We start from the raw sequence: 18,431 nt of genomic DNA, 5'->3' as shown, positions 1-18,431 counted from the left end.
GTCCGCGCTTTGCTTTAGAGATTAAGCATCGTTTTATGGTTGATATCACCGTAAATGCCGTGAGACTTTTTTACCCGTTATCACTCAATTCAGTCCCTAATCGCTATCAGTCATACGTCCCGATTTATTCGCTTTAGCAAGGTCGTGTCTTAGTTCCTGGTCACTAAATTAATGGAAAAAAACATACACTGATGCCTACCAGTCTTGCGGTACGTGGCAACGACATTGCTTCCGACTATGCGCCCTTGCAATTTATCAACTGAGATCATATTGTGTAGTCTTATGTCTACATGACTGCATACACTTAGTAATCGAACGAACGGGTAGATGATTCGAAAAGGAAGCTGTCATAACTTAATGGCCTGGTCAACCTGTCCCGTACTGCGGGCGGCTTAAACCGGGCATCAACGGTGGTTTAGTAAAAGCGTATCTATTTACTAAACTGAAGAACATATGAGGTAGTTTAGCTTCGAGACCGTACTTAGACAAGCACACGATTTTTTTCGAGTTGGAAAAAAGGAGCTAGCCTTCCAGCGCAACGACTACTTCGGAAGAGCACGGAGTACTAATAATCATCGTTTCTCACATACAGTCGTTCCGGGAAAGTGAAACTGGTGGACCTGGAGGCTTGTAAATCGATGCTACTGCTTTAAAGTCTTTTAGATGAAGATGTTATATCGTGCAATGCTCCTGCAAAGGTTGGTTCTATAGTTTATCCTTTTGATTACAAGTTAAGATCAAATAAAACACGTTGACGGATCGAATGAAATCTTATTTGTGTGTGTTCTAAAAAACTACGCGTCTACTGAATCACTGTCCTTTACAGTAATCCTTACAGGAAACCTTAAGCGATTTGAAGCAAAAAACGGTCTGAGCAGGCTTCACCGTCTCAGTGGACCGATGTTTATATGACCAATCATTTCGAAGTGGCCTTTTTCATCGTAAGCACTCCATTTCCTCACGAAACTACGACCATTGGTTTTGCCTATGATTAGGTTTGAGCTGGCTCATTAGGAACGGGTTTCTCTATACAACCTAGCGTATGCGTTACATTAAATGTTTTTTAGTTAAGTGCACCACCACTACTAGTTAGTCGCGACCCAAATAACTATATTCCATTCTAACTTTAGAGATATTTATGAAAAGCATAATATAATAGCAGTAGCGAGACCGAATCAGATAATTTTATGAATATAATTACTCAGTTCGCAGCGCGGTACCTATCTGATAAACAGCGGTTTAAAGTAGGTTTAAGAAGGTTTCTGGCAATAGGTGTCTGTTACGCAACGTTCCGAAGATGTAATTTGAACGAGATGATCAGGGTGAATTTTTTTTATTCAAGCAACATCATGTTATCTTAGAGATGATGCAGAAGACCGTGTAGGCTTTTTTCTGTGTAAACACTACATCTTATCCAGTAGCGTTTGATTGCTAATATTTTATCGGACTAGCTTCATTCGCTTTGGCTTTTTGGTTTTACAAGAAGCTGCAAATTTAGTTTTTTAGTACGACTTTTCACATTAGCTTAGGTGTGACCTAAGCACTTCAGAGCATCTGGCGTTTTTCCAACTTGTTCTTATGGATTGAGAAACGTCGGCGACTTCCAGTTTCGAAAAGGGGTTTGTTACGCCAAATTTAACCGTGGGGGTATGCTGCTCCACGGCTGGCAGAGACGCGGATTGACACGTGGATTCTACTTATATGGGGGTTGGCGGATGTTCGTTTTGCGTCTCGAATCACTTCATTGCTAAATAAAAATATACGAATAGATACAGAGGGTAGGACAAGCAACGCTAAATGAGCTATGCCAGTCTCTGAGATAATATCCAAAACAGCTTGCTAGAAACCTAAAAGCACGAACTAATTTTGTGGGTAGTAAGTTAAAAAAATCCGTTTATCTTCTTTAACCTAACTTCATATTAACGGATGCAGTTATTATAGCTCGCCAATTTAAAAGAGTCAAATGCAAACGAAGAATTAGCCCCTAGACATATTATTAAGTAAACGATACTCGAAAAAAATATTGGTTCACTTTCAAAGTAAATCCCAGCAAATACAATTACAAAGATGGCGCTCATCGGTATGCTATGGCTGTTATATCGAGAATGTTACTCAGCAAGATCTTAACGCCTGTTGTGAGCATATAAATGTTGACCGCGAACTTCTAGAGTAAAATCAGACATGGCAAGCCGTTCATTATAACGCAGCTGAAACATCACACAACATTAAGGATCCTAGCGGATCCTTAGTGGAACAGCCAGCCGTCTATTATCTAGTTCTATATCTAACATCTAGTTATTGACCTATAAGGCGGAATTGGCCTCAATCATTAAATGTAAGCTGCACTATTAGCCGGAACGGGTCCTATTGGCCAGATTTTGCATAGGCATAAACAAGCTAGACGGCTCGTTTCTAAAGAGAACTTTCATATTTGTTGATCGTTTGTATGCGTTTTAGAGCAAAACCAAAAGCACATTACGCCAAATCAGGACAGGCGCCTGCGAGATAACATGAAAAAGGTAACTCAAACATGGATGGATATGGACAGATAATGTAATCTGACTTAACACATATTGTCGTCTATAGTGAGAGACTGAATAGTGCTATACGCTTATATACCTAAATTTCGGTAAGCTGCAATCACCACATTTTCAGAATGCTAAAAATATCTAGAAAATTAGGTTAGGCAAAAGTAGGGTATAATAGTGAACTAGATATTGCCGCAGCATCGATATACGAGCCGCTGCAGTAATATTGTCATCAATGCTCATGCGGTTCTCGATCAATTTACAAAAATGCTAAGGGATTTTTCGGGATATAGCTCAAATTGGCAGAAAATTTTAGATACGCCTCTGTCTGGTATTCATGTTGCCAGAGGCTATCAAGATGACATACTCCTCGAAAACAGAAACAATATGAAGGACATTTGAAAAGGCTCAACAAGGACGTATTTGTACATCTGGTAGGCACAGTTATTAGTGAGTGAGCACAGCTAAAAGAGCCTACAAAGGACAGTGTCTACTCGTGAACGGCACTTTTTGGCTTCATCGTTCAGTCGTGCAAAGAGAAGCAGTCGAGGCAAGGGGAAGCTGCAGGCGTTCGTATTAAATTGTTTCGGATACGTGAAAGAGATCTAGTACTCCAGTATACGCAAAAGTACGAAATCCAGACGTCGGCAATCGAGAGTCAAAATATACCTGTCTAAACATCTATACCGTACAACAATATTTCGCGGACGTACAAAATTTCTCAAAAGTTGCTCTTCGATAACACCCTAGCCCCTCCGAGAAAATAGCATTAGAAATGCTAGCCACGGCGACTGTTGTGACTTCGGACCGAATCTCGTATTGACAGTAACACGAGTTCTAGTATGCCCCTTCCAGGCTACTTTCAAACACGAAATAATTGATAAATTAAACTGAATAATACGCGCAGTAGACATCTGTATGGCTCGCTATGGAGACCTATTCCGTTACGTATTCTTCATTGATTCAGATGAAATCGAATGGGTCGCTTCACTTTGACAAATGCTTTAGTGTAGTTGGACAATATAATCTATAATACAATCTAGACGAAACACGAAATTCGTATTCAAGCTAAATCCGCAGGTAAATTTCAACCAACTTTGCTCCATTAACACGGTTATGTACCATAGAGGGGCATCCGATGGATCCTTTGTTTGAGAAGTGATCTGCCTATTCGTCCACTTAAAATAATATCTACTTGAGTCGTGAGAGCTGACGAAGCATTTTCTAGAAAGGCTCTCTTTTCTTTTTGGTTTTAGTTTTAAAATAGCCCGTAGCTAAGGCACACCTGAAAAGCTGTCATAAATTTTGTATACTCGGACAAAACTTGGCTAACAAAACCAAAAGACATTAAATATGGCGCCTATTTACTACTTGTATATAACCAGAACAATGATTAAGATCTTTAACTCGCAGAATTTTGCATGAGAGTTTACCTTGTTCCTGTCACAGTGGTCACCATGGGGCGGTACTGTCAGTGTATTGATGCTTAAGCTATATTAAACCAAAATGCTTAAGATAATAGTAATAATAATAGTTTTGATGTACTTTATCATTCATGTTTACCCATTAAGTGTGATTATATTCATTGCAAAAGTCCTTCCGAACGCGTGATGGAGCGGATTTTTTAAGTAATTTGTCCCAGTCAAAGAGGAATGGCCCAATTAAATTATAAAGTGTACATTCATTGGGCGAGACGCAGTACTAGGCCGTTGACAATCGCTGTTACGGCTGTTACTAGGTATGAATAAGGTGAGCTGTAAACTTTGATAAGGTTTAGGTTAAACACGTGTTTATAAACTGAGAAGTGCTAATCCATCCGTGGAGCCAATAGCTTTGACGATAGAGGCAACTTCCTAAGCGACGGCTGCAGGCTCTACAAAAACTTTTCTGCATATATAACATCGTACTCCCCGCCTATACGTACCTGGTAGTGGAAAAATAAAGAGAATGTGTCAGTAAAATGCTGATTCCTCTTAGAATGAGCAATAAAGATGCCTAGGCAAACGTTTTCCTTGTCTGTAAATGCATCCATTGAACAAACAAAATGACGGCGACGTACCGAGGTAAGCTAAGGAGAGGGATAAGTTGAGTACAGTTTGTTAATTGGTGCATATATTTCTAAGTTGACTTCCAACGAAACTTCTTCGAAAATGTTAACACCTCTTAAAGTGAATAACCCCATTACAGATGAATTCGCTGCTTTGTACGAGCTAGGAAGTTATATAAATGCGTTATTTTGCAGCCGTTCCGGTAAGTTCCCTATCCTTACAGTTTGTCTCAGCTTTAATTGTATTTCATTCAAAAGCCAGCTCCAACCAGTCCTATGGGAGGACTCTCATTGTACAGTCGAGCACTGAACGAAAGAACCTCGCAAGTTATTTCTAAAAAACGTCACTAAGTTCTTGTTTTGACTGAGACACGGAATAATCGGATGAAAAACACGACACGTTTTTTTAAATAATTGTACGTCAGAAATGTACGAACAGTACTACCGTTTGACAACCACAAATCGTAGTTGGGTTAAGACTATACCTAGTCACAGACCACGAAAAAAATATTCAATTATCAAGAAGCCGATACGGGGTACGCTAACAATATAAGAGCAGGAGTCATGATACGCAGAACTTTAAAAATTAAATGTAACATATCTTACTTCTAAAATAGGCAAGGTTTTTACCTGATATTTCTTCAATTTACGCGTAGCTATAACCGCGATATCCAGCCTTGTTATTTTCGCAAAAAAATTAGTCCTTTAAACGTAGATGGGAATTGGGTATAGGTTGATTGGATATGGGAGAATATCGTTCGTACGAAGATGGATTCTTTCTTCCACCTTTAACAACAGTAGTCGGTTTCAGCTGTGCCAGCGGATTTTAATGGTATTATATCTTAGTGCTGGAAGCTCGAGCACTAGCTAACCTGGTTGTCAAAACGTTTTACTGGCTGTAGTAACAGTAGCTACTATTATTCCTGCCTTTATAGTCCCAGAATTCTCAAGTGACAAGCTGATCCTGGCCGGCCCCGTTTTCAGGCCCGCATATGGACCTAAGCGGAAAGTGAAGTGGTAGGATGATGTTGTAGCTAGCCAGTGGTGCTGTTGTTATCAATTCCACTATCTGTTAGATGCATAGAACAAATGGGGGGTAAATAGCACAAGGGGCTGTTTTATTCTCAGCCAGTTTATTATCTTCCGTTTGATGTCCACTGCTAGTAGTGCATAAAGAACTCGCAAGGGTCTAGTATTTCTATGCTGATAACGGGCTGACAGAATCGATGATTTGATCAGATGTTTTCTCCTTTTTTTCTGGAAAAAAGCTCTTTTTACCGATTGCAGCAACGTATACTGGTCATCTAGCCCTCATCGACTGTTATTGATCAGGACAGGGTTCGGCCTAACTCGCTCTCATATCCATTTCAGTCATGTTTATTATGAGCACGTAGACATATCAAATAACAACAGTGATAACTTCATCTGTTAGATTGGTTGACTAAACAGCGAAATCTTAATTATGCTACAAAAGTTTCCGCGTTCGAGCGTGTTTGTTTATTAAACTTAAGGATACGTGGTAGTCTAGGCTAAAAATCGGTCTTAGACACACTTCGCTTCATAATGAGAGCCAGCTGTCTAAGGCAAGCAATGCTTAACTGAAGTACCAAGGTAAAACTTGGGGGATTATTTAGGAAGCACTTACGGAAGCCTCCAGTGAGCGAACGAGCAGAACGACCGGACTGAATTTAAGATTTTTTTAGCTGATCCTTTTCCATTTCATGAATTTATTCATTCGAAAAAAATATCGCTAGATGGAAACTCTTTTCAAGCAAGCCGTAAGCGATTCTGTAACCGTAGCAAAAGAAACGTGCGTTATTTTCGAAATTCCGGCGCAGATCTGCTGTTACTAAAACTCGTCACGTTAGACGAATCCCCACCGAGATCAGAAACCGCCAAATTGACCATGTACGACACCGTAGACGAGTATACGATTGCCAAAAAGCCAAAAACAGGTTCCAGCCCAGCTTAACACAAAAACCATGGGAGACAAGAACAGTAGAGATTTTTAAATTACTCGAAGCCGGGCAAAAAGGCATTTTTTACGATCATTCCTTTCCGCTGACAAAAAAATTTATATGAGCAGGACTACCGTATCACAGATTGTTCAGAAAGACTTCAGATACACATGAAATATTATAGAAGATAGACAGGGGCTTTTTGAAAAAGAAACAATAAATTTTGTCGATAGCGTTCGTTCTTCAATTGTGTCAAACATGAAGTGACAAGTCGCCTTCGATTCCTCTCTGACAAGAAACCTCGACAATTCCTGACAGTTAAATTAGCTAATGACAGAACATTGGTGCTTGGACGGATAAGCGCCAATAAGCATTCGTGAGGCGGAGCGCGAAAGCGAAACCGGGCTTTTATTAAACCCCGCTGACCCAGCTGGGCATAAATGCTGTTATGATATACGCAAAGTCGAATACGAATTGGCATATGCAAACGAATCAATATAGAGCATGTGAAAGTGTATCATGATACATGCGTCACGGCTCGGTCGCAATGGCTATTGACCGTAAGAGGAAAAATCGACGGAGATGAATTAATAGGAACAAATGTTAGATCTACTCTTAACAAAATGTTTCTCGAATATTTCTTGTTAGCTGTTACTTTTGTTGGCGGTGCGTGTGGGTACACCTACATTTTTAGTAGTCTTTGTTATACAACCTTTAATCTTCTTTTACACTATGCGCTATAGTAGACAAGTGGAAAGCTTCGTAATAAGAGGGCATTTTGAACTTCCTGGATTCCGCTGGGACTTCAATGAAGCCGCTGTCACGCGAGGTATCTTATAAATAGACATATTTTAGTTCGTATGGGCGACGTTCTCTAACTAATCCAACTAAAAAGGATCAGCATTTTCTATGAAAACGGAAAACTTCGCCCTTGCAGTTAAAGTCAAAACTACGTGATTATTCGAAGAAGTAACTCGAATAAAAGTCTTTCCTAATTTAAGCGCGAATAAATCTACATGTGGTATCATCTTTCGAGTTCTTCGTATTACGTTCTTCACCCGTACATTCGAAGAGCACCCTGTCTGAAATATAAATCTTCTCTGTGAGATACGTCTGGCCTTAATTACAGCTCAACTTTGCTTTCGTTATTGCAAAGTTACAAGTTCTTGACACAAAATTATTCCACGTACTTACTGTCTCTCATTTCATATGATCATTTTATGTCCCTATCCGAAGATTATACCCGATTATGTTAGGAGACCAAGCGTTATACATACAAGGTGCACATTCGAGTTGACCTTCTGCGGGCTGTTTGTTGGAGCGGACATGCGCTCATCCGCAACTTCTGGTCCGTTTCGAAAAGTCCCTGTAGAGAAGTACAACAAGCTCTTTATGGCGATAAATAGTGCGTTGTTTCTAGAATTTAGAGATCGGTTATTATCTAATGATTTTACGCTGCGCAAAGCGTCGTAACAGCTTCGACGGCTGATCCGTTTGAAATTTTTTGCGCCTTTTTACAGCTTTTTGGACCTGTCAGGAATTTTGACTCTTGGCATTTTTCGCTCCTTTGACCTATTATTAGCACGAAATTTACTTCCGCTAACATTTTTTTTTGTGTGCGCTGAAATTAAGCGACTTTCTGCACCTACAAATACTGCTTGACGCAACGGCTGTTTGTACAGTACGGTAGAACTACTTTAAAAATGACTGGTGAATGGGCGAGTTCTTAAATTGAAGATGTAACTGCTGTTGATGAAATAATTATGACTGATAGAAATTGTACGTATAACCCAAGCAAAGACTTTTTTTTAAATATCTGTTTCTGTTTAAATCCAGTCTCAGAAAGCAAGAAAAAAAGATGCTACGTTTCGTTGAGGATTGCTATCTCTAAGCAAAGAAGGTTTATATGATGCTATAATATTCTACTTGCTCGTCTGAGCTATTTCGCGCGGTTTTTCAATTTGTATTCTCGAAAGTTTTCTAGCTTGCTATACTTTTTCGTAACGGAAATGGTATAGGCTAAGCCTTACAGAATCATAATTTCATGCGCTGTGAAATTTCATGTCGTCTGCTCTTACCCTCTTTCCATTTTGTTCGGTGACGTGCTGACGTATGTTACCAAGTGCATGAGTTACGTGTATATAGTATCGGTTCTTTGGAAAACTTGAGCCGGCGTCGAGACGGTATGCCACTAACTAGTCTGAAGTTTCGTTGCTAACGAATCAACGATTGGCTAAGCTAGAAAAAATTAGCGTAAATTTATAGGTCAGATAAAATTCATAGTCAACGGTCAACTTAGCCAGAATGACTAGCTTTGTTTTTGACAAAACATCTTCAAAAATACATAGATAGCCTAGTCTGAGGGTTGTACTATAGTAAAACAACCACCAATGATTTTATGCTGTGATAAATTTTGTCGCCCCTCACCCCAAACTGAACACCTACTGATTCGCTGGTTAGGAACTTCGTAGACATTTGTATCAATACGTAAAGGGGCTGGAGCTCTATTTGGGCTACTGGTTAGCCGAGATCATTGAGGCGCATAATTAATTCAACGTGCATAGCCGAAAACACTGTGGAGTTCTGGCTAATGAACTGTAGGCAACTTCTCATGCATAGCGTGACGAATAAGGACATCCTGCGTCCTTGACTGGCCGCTCAATTCTCCAAGGTTGGTACCTTCCATTTCCTGCAGTTTTGCATGTTTGCTGAGTCGACGAATAAACTAGATTAAATTATATGCAAGAGCTGAGAAACAATTGGTTATGCTCCTATTTATGTACGGTTCAAGAGTGAAAAGCTGGTAATTAGGTTAAAGTCAAAGGCGGAAAATTCAATTTTTACTTAATTGAAATTTTAACGCATCTACAACATGTCTATCATGCGCTTCAGACTCGTCCTATGTTTTGTACATATGTAGGAACTGTACACATCGCTGATGCTTCGCCTTGTGAGTACCAACAAGTCAGCATCTACTAGACATCAGGAAACCAGACCAGGGTAGCGGAGCAGCATGTCGCTGCAGATCGACCGAAACTTGAGCATAGTCGTAGTTCTTGGTCGCTTGGGCGAGACGTGGCGAGCTTTTGCTCCTGACCTGTCGACGACGATTTACGCCATTGCCTATTATTTCCTCACAAAAAGTGTTCAGTAACTCAATCGGTTATACAGAAATCATTCCATTGCGTATGGCATCGTATGAGCGTATCGTGCAAACAAAACCTCGAGAGCTTTCAGATAGACATCCGAAAATTATATTAATCAGATTTCTTATGCTCGCTCGATTTACTAGGCGACAGGTTAGTCGGAAGCGAAATGTTGTCACTCTCTCGGAAACGCACGCTTATTGAGGTATTCCTTCGGCCTAGAGAAGGACTGCCTATCACGTTAATAGACTGCTTTTACAGTCACTTGATGGCCCATCAAGGATGCTGATGATAAGGTAGGTCAATTTCTGCTGGTTTTTATGGCTCTGCAAGCTGCGATACGTTGTGTGCTTGAAAATTCCGGTTGGCGGATAGCCATCGACTCAGGCTCATCGCAGTGTAAAACACTTACGCTATCACGCAAACGGACGGCTCGGGAATCGTTCATCATCATACGAAGCATATATCAGTACGTAGTTTTTCTAAACCGAGCGCGAATGAACTAACGACCAGACAAAACATTTCTTCGATCCGTCCCTGCTGCTGCTAGCAGCGAAGGGGTCGATATATTTTTCTTGTTTATGGATGTCTTACTCGCAAGAGCACTAATAGCGGGACACGCCGCAGGCTTCAGCTGATGAGTTCCATTTCCATGTCGATTTACGCGTGATTAGTGCAAGACTGTTCCGCTTGTCGGTTGTGCATGAATATAATGTTAAACTTCAATACGGCAGCGTAGACAACGCAAAACACAGTAGAATCACGCTCTTTTTATGAGCATCGTAGCGTTCCTGTGGGTTGGAATTTACAATGCGGAAATGAAGATCGTAATGCGGTTGTGTAGAAGGTTTAAATTTCGTTTACAGATCTGATCTTCAATCCATCCAAGAGTTCGTCATGATCCTATCTCTGAACATATGTGGAAATAGTTTCTTTCCTTTCGCTAGTATTGAATAATCGTCTCCTCAGGATAGCTCTCAAATACCAATTTACTGATGTGAAATCTAAAATTTCATTCTAAAAAAACTAAGTGAATACGAATTTCGGCTATTACGGGCCTTTAACCTGATAGGTTGCCTCGCCACGTTATTATAAATATCGATTTTCCTGACGCAGCTATGAGGAGCTTCGTTCAAGACCTACGTTTTACAAGGTTACAAGGCTACAAGTTTACGAAAGCCTAGACAGGATATAGTGATATAATAGCGTAATATTAAAACGAAAATTTGACAGACAGCGGATTTCGAGCTTAACGCTTGTTAAGCACGCTTGTCTGAGACGGCTCTGTTTATGATTAAACAAAGCACGGTCTGATCTTCACGACGTCAAGTGTTTTGTGTTACATTATCGTAAATTTAGTGGGGAAATCATGTCACCAATTTGTTTGTATGTGTCCAATGCACAATTGGAATCGGGAATTTTAGTAACAGCTGTTGTCGACTACATTGAACAAAGCCACCGTATGGTCATTGGTGGATCTGAAGTTCAACTGAACCCGAGTCAACTGATTCGGGTTAAAGCAGCAAATGTCTTAGACAGTTTTACGCCAGTGGGATTTGTAGTTGTTTTCTAATATAGTCAGCGTACTGCTTATAGAACACCTCGCTCTCTGGTATACTGACGTGTATCTCCTATGATCGGCTGCCGCAAGTCTGTTATAGTGGTACCCGATAATAATGTGGGCCGCGTTCCCTGTTTGTTCAGTAGTAAGTTGTAGTTTTTCAAATAACAACTTCACTGTATACTTAAAATAATACATCTGACACCGGATCGAATTTATTAATAGCACCTAAAAAAAAGAGTCAACATAGAAATTTTCTCCTACCTTGGACCAACATATCAATTCGATTATATTAAAAAATCACAGCATTACATTGCAATTTGCATAGAATAACCTGTGTGTCTCGCAATTTAGATTCGTTATCTCTATTGGATCGTTCTTCGATCGACGGTTCGGCGAACTGCGATAAGGAAAACTATTGATACGCAAAAATATTGAGATAAAGCCTAGAAATAAGCGGATTTTTAATTTTCTAACATTTTTGGCGTTTTTCAGCGGATTATTACGACTAATTCTCCCTTGTACAAGCTAATTGCTTCGACTGAGAATCATACAATTCTCATATGGGGGCTTCAATAATGAAAGGCAAGCCAGATAAATTGTTTGGGAGAGGGGAAACTTTACTTGAAAAATTATTTTTTATATGCATCAGAACTTGCTATTTTTTCAAAAATAGTTGGTGTAAAATCGCCTTAAGTAGGCGTTTCTACCGTTCGTAGACGAGTGTAAACCTCGACACTTTATCGTATTATCCTTCGTATAGATGAAGGAACGCTTGAAGGCAAAAGGCCTTATGCTGTGTATCAGCCCTGTCTGGTTATTCAACATATTTTCGAACCTTCTGTAGGTAGATATTCGGCTACAGAGCAACTGACTGCATGACGTTCGTCCCAGTTGGAGAGGATTACAGGAACAGAAGGATAACCGTCATTGCCTTGTTACACAGGATCCAAGTGGATCAACAATCTCTGGACTTTCACTGAACGACGACAAAAATTATAGATCACGTGCTAAATAGAAGCAACAAACTAGCTACAAACGGAAAACAAGAAGTATCAAGCATAACTCGTTTGCGCGATATGGTTCAAATCGTGCAAGTAGCAATGATTGTCACATTAATCTACGGTGTAAGGTATTCAGCATCATTTTGGGTAGATTTTTGCCGACGCATTGTCGACGCTGCTGAGTTCATGTTGGGCTACAGGCCTCGGCCTGTGTACCTAATTCCGGGTCAGTTTTGTAGCACGGTCGTGTCCCTGTTCACTTACTCTTGTGCTCACCCGAGCTTTATTCACGTCATGATCGGTGCTTCACGAACACACAAATCAGCGTGATCAAGCAGTAGATGGCCGTTTCGTTCCCATACGCCCCCGTTGGCAATATGTGAAAGTACAGGACATTGCGACAGTACGGACAGAAACATATAGATGTTGCAGGGTATTAAGATAACGTGAAAGTGTCCTGCAAAGAGGGGTGGATAGAGATTTAAGCAGTGGCAAGTCGATGTGGTTGCGGTTAGGACCGAGTACCTATCGGTATTGCTATCGGTTGTTTAGTTTGGACAGGAACTTTATGGGTTAATGTTTTATTAAGCTCATGGCAGAATATCTAGAACAAAAACGCAAACGCAGGCTACTAATGCCGTATGAAAATATCGCAGTTCGTTGTGGCGAACAATCACAGAGCGGCAAGGCTTATTGCATCTGATTTCATTAGTCTTGCTTATCATTTCTAGACTAAGGTTTGCTCCAAACTGACAAAGAGACACATAGGAGGCCTCAGGAATGAAGAAAGTTGCAAAAGCTTCCTGTCAAAACGCTGCAGACCCATTGCGTTCGCCAGTGCTAGATAGGCCAAATAAGGGAGCTCTGGGACCCCATATGTTTAGTTCAGCTTCTTGAAATTAGTCGCAGTTCGATAGGGATACGAACCATGTGTATGTCAATTCTTTATGACTACAATTACATTTAATTAAAATATTACTAAGAGGTGTGTAGCTAGCTAAGTCAGTAGAGTAAAAATAACAACTGTAAAGTTGTGAAAAATCGTACATTTTGAAGATGATTCAGCATCCTTCCGTTACAAACCCAAAGATCCGTCCGTTAGGTACGCGTGTATTTGCTGATTTAGTACGCGGGCTTCCACCGGTTCTGAACAAGCCAAGCCAGCCGCACAATAGAGAACCAGCAGTATACAAAATTCGCAGGGATCGCCTAGTGTTCACTTCGTTGGTAACTGATTAAATCAATCCGAGTCCAAAGCTAACTTGGATCCTTTCGAGCAGTTGTCGCATGGCCGTCAGTCTACTCAATGTGTTTTAATAAGTGCCTTATGGTCCTATCGATAAGCATGGTTCTGGTTCTTCGCTGCAAACTTAACGATCAAGATCGTAATGGAACGTAGCTCGAGTATACTTAGCTATAGAGTAGTAGCAATGAAATTTCCTTACTTTGACTCAGCGACTACACGACCCTAGCACAGTGTTGCTATTATATAAGTGTTGACACGATGAGATAAGTACGCACCCACAATCTAACCGATCAGCCCATCGGTCATTAAATGCTAATTTAAATATTAGGGAAATAGAATACAGATGGCTATAGTTGCCATTCACGGAACTCGTTGCTCTTGTAGAACATACGTTCACTTAGCCATTTCTGATAGGTGCCGCTGCTTCAAAAGCAATTGACGATCATTCTCCGGAGCCCAATAAAACACTATAGCCTCGCGCAATACCACTGTCTGTTAACGCTACCGCGTATCTTGCGATTGTCTATTTATAGAAACGCAGCTTTTTCTTAGAGTAGAATTAGAGACTTATTCTATGTTCTGCCGCATGGGGGACATATATATATATATATATATATATATAATCGATCGAAAACAATATGGTAAAATCAGCTGGTCGCGTTGCAATACGTTTCGTTTCAACGCCACACGAATTTTTACCTTTTCCTCTGAACGATGTAGCATTTGTGCGACGCCGCGTCTCAGTGTAACGTTGAAATTGAAATATTGATTGTTTCCGAGACGTGTATTTGATAACGGCCTCGTCGAGATGCAATCTGTCGTACGCACTTGATGATGGTACGGCAAATGTCTTGATCGCGGCTGAGACGCTCGTGTATTTATCGGATGGGCTACTCTGGTACGCTGTAAGGCAGTATACTTATAAAGGATAGTCTGAGAACGTCACTCCAGGTCTGCAAATGGACTTAGACTATGAAATTACAAGACAAAGGGGAAACTGCTGCTTTCGCTCGTACGGCGAAGCAGAAGTTTTGATTAAACACCCCGAAAGATGTCGTGCTAGTCTACTAGAAGCAATACTTGTCATACGAAATTTGCAATCTTACTCTCCGTGCGTGTCGTCGGGCTCCGTGGGAATTTTGCCGTTAAATTTTAAACAGAAAATGAGCTAATAGGCACAACTGAAAAACCATACTGGTTGTAATTGGGACTTTGGTGACATATTGAAGTGCGCTAACGCTGCTAGCAAAGGCTCGGCATACGTTAGCGTTAATTTCTTAGGCTCAAAGTACCTAGAGTGGTCGTGGTAAACAAACATAGAGGAACAACCTTTGCATAAATCGTGGTTATCTAGGATCTGGTTTTTATCATTATTGATGTACTTGAAATAGCCCAGAAAATGCCAGTCACTGGGTCAGCGTCATCGGTCAGCCAAAGACATCATGTTCATAAATATCATTGCGCCCGTCGGAGTATTAGTTTTAAAATCCCACATACAGAAATCAAACTTCCCGGGGATCTGAGCGGACTTCTGGAGAACCGATTGGCAATACGAAGGGTGATGCGTGAAGGCACCATTGTGCTCTTTGTTAGACAATGAGTGTCTATACCGAATTTTAGTTCGTCATCAAAAAATTGCCCTCAGCAACCTCAGTAATATAGAGATTACTACTAGGAAAGACATGAGCCTCGTATGCAAAAATAATCAAGCTGGTTAAATATAATGTAAGCTACCGTTGTAGCGAGAGTGCAGAGAAAACGATCAGGATCTGACAAATATTCAGTTCATTCGAACGATACGTTGTGTTCGTAATCACGAAGACATTGTAGGTCTGTACCGGCCATACGAATTGATAATCAACCGCAAAGTAACAAATAATCACAATGTCGTAGCTGCTTTTTAGTCCCAGTGCTCGTTGGCATCTTAAAGGATTGATTATCAACCCTAGGATATATATTGGGCTTGTCCTTAACATCATCACGTCGATGAATCGCATAAACCTGTCGTGCCCGAATGAATATCAGACGATTTTCAGGATGGATACATGTACACCGATTAGGCATCGGCTAGCTCAAAATTACGGCATAAACTCCTTGTTGTTTTTTGTTCTCTTTCCTAAGTTACGTGTTTATCCACAAGGCATAAACACCTGTCATTGTTGTTCAGCTCTCTGAGGAAATGCTTCTGCTAAGCTTCAGTTATCTGCCTGATAGCTAGTCCGGGCTTAGTAAAAAGGACTGTTTCTTTGATGCATCCGATTGCTGCTAGTGGGCTCAATTCGTATAGTATTACAGTACTAAATGAAAACGCGTTTTGCCTACCGCAGAGTTTCATTCCTTATGAATTCTATTTAAGTGTTCTTTTTATAAACAGGCGGAAGTCACACAGTGTCAAAGTGACGTGGACCCTCCATTTTTTTTTAAATATACCACCCACTTTTTGCCTGTTGACAACCAGCACGCGCAGTACGGGTGTGTGTTTACGCCAATGGCTGCCATGACACTAGTTGCATGGTAACGATGTACGGGAAAATTTCAGGTCCCACTGTAGACGGGGAAGGAGACGGATGTCTCATTTGGCGTTGCTGCTGGGCCAGATATTTTTCAACTGGATGATTTGTTTGTGTCCAGCTGAGTGTTGACAGTTCTTCGCGAACGTCAACTGGCCTTCGTGATATCAGGGTTCATGAGCGACAGGCAAATTTACCATTAGATAGCTGTAGCCGCTTCACTGGATAGGAACTATAGGCATGTACTGCCTGACTCAAAAGTGAAGTCCAGCGAGACAACGACGAGAACATCTTAACTTCTCCGAGGTTGAAGTGATACTGTTGCGAACATTGCGATAAAAAAATTTGTGGACTATACAACTAACACTTATGATACTAAAGTTTTTTGCTTGAAGAATGCATCTAAATATGCTAAACTTAGTCCAGATTCAGGGGCAAGACCCAGCAAAAGGCGGTTTGTCTAGAGGCCTTCACATAATATGATATCCGTATCAGTTATGAGGTCGTTACAGAGTCACCTGCTTTGGACCCCGTTTTGACGGCCCCACTTCTACGATACGGTTATTCAGCTATGCGTAAAACTGTTGACCCTTTCACCCTATGTTGCTTATGGAGAATTTATTTTTGTCACCTTTATAATATTTCAATTGCACGATAAGCTGCGACGGCATTTTTAGACGAGACCCTAAAGGGTATAATTCGGTTTAAACGCGCTTCTCTTCAAGACTAAATTAGTAAACTTACGTATAAATAATGATGATATAATAGTGCATAACTTTCGTTGCTTCTGCGTGGGTGTTCTCTTACCATTTAATTGACGGACTTCTCATTTGCGTATGGCAAATCTATTTTTACAGCCTGAAATAATAGAGGACATCTTCTTGCTGAAACAATATGCTTGTCTAGCCTCTATGTGCACTTCAGTAGCATTTACCTCTACATGCTTCACGCTATATATATGTGTGTGTGTATGTAAAAGTATCATAGCATACTGATTAGATAACACTACAGGTTATATATGATTCATATCAATATAAACAACGTTCTTTATTCAAACGCATCATTAGTAAAATCTAATTATTAACTTAATTAAAGTAAAGGAAATAACTTAATTAGTAATTAACTTCATTTAAACAATGAATTTATCTAGCTACTTCACAAGGTAGTCCGTCATTCTCTGAGGACTGGCGAAGCCCTTAGCGCGTTAGCGTGAGCCTTAGCCCATTTTACCCGGCTACCTGCCATGTGTGATGTTATTCAATCATTAGTTGAACTTCTGTTACTTCATGGCGACGGATATAATACTTCGGGCACCTATTGTCCTCTTGTACGAAAATATCAGTAGTCATATCTGAGTGGACATACTGATTCCGTATCTTTCTCTTTAGTGAAAATGTGACATTTTCAAAAATGAATAAGGCTTTGTCAAATTGTTAGTCTTTACGTAGCAGCGTAGCTCTACTTACGGCATCCAGAAGCCGTTCGACTGACGTATGTTTAACTCAATCGCAGAAACCAATCAAATAAAGGTCTAGTTTAATGTAGCATAAAGTGTAGATGGTCTTCTAATCAACATATTTCAATTAGTCGCTATAGATATCCTAAATAACGTTTTCTATGTCGCATATCACGTAATTTTTTTTAAATCGTTTAAACTTGGGCAATATCCTAAAAAAGTTAATACGATAAAAATATTAACAAAAATTCAAAATAAAATCTTATTTAAAATGTAAAAAGATACATTTATATAAAAATTTCTAGATAATCAAGGTAATAAAAATAAAATTATAATACTTATTACTAAACCAACTACTCCTCCTAATTTATTAGGAACAGAACGTAGAATTGCGTAAGCAAATAGAAAATATCATTCTGGTTGAATATGTGGGGGAGTAACTATTATATTTGCAGGAATAAAATTTTCCGGGTCTACAAATATATAAGGTTTAATTAAAACTACATATATAAATACTATCATTAAAATTAACACTCCTAAAATATCCTTATGTTAGTAGCAGGGTTGATAATCTTGAAAAATACAATTGATGATGATGGAGCCGTTGTTGCAGTAGATCGATGAGTGTCGGGTATAGCTTACATTCGTCAGTGGGGTCCTTGAAAATGATCCGCCTATCGTGAGCTTGGCACGTCGCTGTGTAAGCCTAATGAGTTGAAAACACTTTTGACCTCCATTGGCCTAAAAAGGTGCTCACAAGTCGCTAATACCAATCCGTTAGTAAAATGAGGCGATCAGCTTGGAAAGGTAACCTGCCTGCGTCGATAAGTGCGTGTTGCGTGTATGTATCACGCATTCTTAACATATCATGTGCGTGATTAGAGTCGTATCCTAATACAGAATACAGCATAAGGTATGTTTTCCATGATTGTATATACTTTTTAATTACAGCAGATTACAAAGAGCAACTGGTCT

At 40.0% G+C, this 18,431-nt stretch overlaps 1 long non-coding RNA gene across 1 annotated transcript; it reads right to left on the bottom strand.

Moving 5' to 3' along the window:
• Window positions 1-5,608: 5,608 nt before the first annotated feature.
• Window positions 5,609-8,739, bottom strand: LOC147758012 (uncharacterized). Its single transcript, XR_015322308.1, has 4 exons — window positions 8,612-8,739; window positions 7,811-7,899; window positions 6,221-6,363; window positions 5,609-5,832 (listed from the first exon to the last, which is right to left on the bottom strand). It is a non-coding gene; the product is annotated as an uncharacterized LOC147758012 (long non-coding RNA).
• Between the last annotated feature and the right edge of the window lie 9,692 nt (window positions 8,740-18,431).

This window comes from Varroa destructor, unplaced genomic scaffold (genome assembly GCF_002443255.2).
Source record: "Varroa destructor unplaced genomic scaffold, Vdes_3.0 BEIS01000002.1, whole genome shotgun sequence".
NCBI classification, from domain to species: domain Eukaryota; kingdom Metazoa; phylum Arthropoda; class Arachnida; order Mesostigmata; family Varroidae; genus Varroa; species Varroa destructor.
Note: the sequence above shows the minus strand (reverse complement) of the source record. Positions and strands in the feature narration are given on the sequence as shown.